The following is a 3,655-nucleotide window of genomic DNA, read 5'->3' on the forward strand; positions in this document are numbered from 1 at the left end:
CATACCCCTTGATCCCTTGAGCCACAAGGGCCATATCTAACTCCCTCTTGAATATATCTAACGAACTGACCTCAACAACTTTCTGCGGTAGAGAATTTCACAGGTTAATCACTCTCTGAGTGAAGACGTTTCTCCTCAACTCGGTCCTAAATGGCTTACCCTTATTCTTAGACAGTGACCCCTGGTTCTCGAACTCCCCAGCAACAGAAACATTCTTCCTGCCTCTCACTTGTCCAATCTCGTCAGAATGTTATATGTTTCTATGAGATCCCCTCTCATTCTTCTAAACTCCAGTGGATACCAGCAGAGTTGATCCAGTCTCTCCTCATATGTCAGTCTTGCCATCCCTGGAATCAAGCTGGTGAACATTCGCTGTGCTCCTTCAATAGCAAGGACGTCCTTCCTCAGATTTGGAGATCAAAACTAACAAATTATTTAACGTGTGGCTTCACCAAGGCCCTGTACAACTGCAGGAAGACCTCCCTGCTCCAATATTCAAAGCCCCTAGCTATGAAGGCGAACATGCCATTTGCCTTCTTCACTGCCTGCTGCACCTGCATACCCACTTTCAATGACAGATGTACCATGACACTTAGATCAAGATATACACAGAGTGCCTTACACAAATAGACGGATAGACAGGCAGGGTGACTGTCGCTACTTTGGCTGGCTTTTGCGTTTTTCCGTCGAGAATGCTGCCACTGAACCAGAGCCGATACAAAAGTTCACAACCGTATTATTTTCCCCAATTCTTTTGAAAAAGTTCCACGACACACCAAATTCATGGTGATGATTTCCACAGACAGTTGCACATACACAGAGACATATATACAGATAGACAGTCACAGAGACACATGCACACACATAACCACAAATATACATGCACCAACGGACAAACACAGATGCCTTAGACATATCGAAGGAGAGACAGGCCGAGTTACTACTTTGGCTGATTTTTGCTTTTTCTATCCGTATATATCGTGAATATTGCAGACTGATAAAAATGTGAAAAAAATGTCAGTGTTGAAAGGTGTGGGACGTTATTCCATCTATTTCAGGATCAGTTTTGACAAAACCTGGTTAAATTGAAAATGGAATGAAAAATGCTGAGAATCGTAGTCAGCAGGATTCTAACCTACGTGAAGAAAACCCAAAGTATTTCTACTCCATCGCTTTAACCACTCGGCCACAATTACTGTGTCTCTGGCACTTTAAATGTTACTCAGAAAAAATTCAGTCGTCCATCTCTGTGCAGCAGACGGCCACAGAATCCTGAAAAAGTCTCCGTTTGCAAAAAATCTGGAAGAGGCAATCTCCTCTTGCTGTATTTTTACTGTTCGATATTGTTTTGGAACTTTTTAATAAAATCTATACAAAGAAACAGAAGTAAAATTCGACATTTTGAAAAAACTGCTGCATCGTCAGGGAATTGAACCCGGTTCTCCCACATAACAAGCGGGGATAATCACCACTTTACAGACGAGGGTACGGGCTGCGTTTGAGCAGCAATCTAGCTTTTAACAGAAGTCGACAGACACATTGATCGTCAGAGACAAACCGATAAACAGGGAGAGACAGACAGCGAGAGAGAGATTCATCGAGAGACAGAAAGGGTGAGACTGAAAAGTGAGGCAGACTCAGTGAGAAAAAAACTCAAACAGCTACATATACAGAGATGTGTGTGTGTGATCTATAAAGAGAGAGAGTGAAAGAGTGAGAGAAAGACAGTGATAAAGAGCGTGACAAGGAGAGAGACAGATAAAGAGAGAGCGACAGATAGGGAGAGAGACAAAGATATAAACAGAAAATTATGGAAATACTCAGCAGGTTAGAGGTAGAGACTACCAGCGACAGGCAAAGAGAGACAGATAGGCTGAAACATATACAGAGAGAGATGATGGGAAAGACTGAGACAGTCAGATAGAGAGACTGAGTGAATCCCATTAGAACAGAACTGACAACGTGAGAAAGAGACAGACACATTCAGAACCAGGGACAAACAGGGAAACAGGGAGAGACAGACAGCGAGATAGAGACAAAGAGAGACAGAAAGTTTGAGACAGAAAGGGAGGATCAGACTGAATGAGAAAAAGACTCAAACACATACATACACAGAGATGTATTTCCGTGCTCCATAAAGGCAGGGCGGCAAATAGTGATGGAATGGCAGAGAAAAGTACAGGAACAAAGAGAGAGAAAAAGAGAGAGACAGACAGAGAGAAAGACAGATAGAGAGAGAGACATCGAGAAAAAAACAGAAAATAATGGAAATACTTATCAGTTTAGAGACAGAGACAGGCAACGACATGGTCAGACAGAGTTAATGGGACAGAGAGAGGCAGTCAGACAGAGAGTCTGAGAGAATCCCATTGCAACAGAACGAGACACAGTGAGAAAGAGACAGATTGAGAGACAGCGACAAACACAGAAACATGGACAGACAGAGTGGGTCAGAGAGAGACAAAGACTCAAACACACAAACACAAACACAGCTCTCTTCAGAGAGAGCGCGGCAGAGACATTTCACAATTTCATTTCATTATCGGCTCTGAGTGTCACATCGTTGCAGAAAATTGGAGATTCAGCAGATGAAAATCGAGTATCACTGAGCAGGATGGGAAAAATCTCTGTTTAATTAAGGAATTACCAGAAGTGGGACTCGAAGCCACGCGGGTACAAACCAATTATACCTTTCGTCCAACGCCTTTACCACTCGGCCATCCTGTTCCTGGTCCTATCAGAGGTTGGACTCTGCCTCTGTGAGAATCTGGGCTTCAGCTCCACCCCCACAGCAACACACAGACACATTGGATTTCAGGGAGCATTTACGAACATTTTTCGGAATATTGCCACGGGCGCAGTTCTCCGATTCTTTTTCGACTAAGGCTCTGGGGACTTTCACATCCACCCGAGGGGGCAAATGGAGCTTCAATTTAAAATTTCAGACGATTGTCAACAGCTTCAACAATGCAACATTCCCCAAATATTGCATTTGAGTGTCATCCAAGACGATGTGTTCAAGTTCAGGAGTGGGACTTACACACACAACCTCCTGATTCAGTCAAGAATGGAGCCACTGAACCAAAACCGATACCAAAGTTCACAACCGTATTATTTTCCACAAGTTTTTTTAAAAGTTCCAGGATGTACCAAATTCATGGTGATGATTTCCAGAGACAGTTGCACAAGCACAGAGACATACATACAGATAGACATACACAGACACACGCACACACAATAACCAAAAATATACACGCATCAACATAGAAACATAGAAACATAGAAATTAGGTGCAGGAATATTCCATTCGGCCCTTCGAGCCTGCACCACCATTCAATAACATCATGACTGATCATTCAACCTCAGTGCCCCTTTCCTGCTTTCTCTCCATACCCCGTGATCGCTTTAGCCGTAAGGGCCATATCTAACTCCATTTTAAAAATATCTAACGAACTGGCCTCAAAGACTTTCTGCGGTAGAAAATTTTACAGGTTAACTACTCTCTGAGTGAAGAAGTTTCTCCTCATCTCGGTCCTAAATGGCTTACCTCTTACTGTTAGACTGTAATCCTTGGTCTCATACTCTCCAGCAACGAGAACATTCTTCCAGCCTTAAAACTGTCCAATCTCGTCAGAATGTTCTATGTTTCTGTGTG

This window comes from Pristiophorus japonicus, chromosome 23 (genome assembly GCF_044704955.1).
Source record: "Pristiophorus japonicus isolate sPriJap1 chromosome 23, sPriJap1.hap1, whole genome shotgun sequence".
Lineage (NCBI taxonomy): Eukaryota > Metazoa > Chordata > Chondrichthyes > Pristiophoridae > Pristiophorus > Pristiophorus japonicus.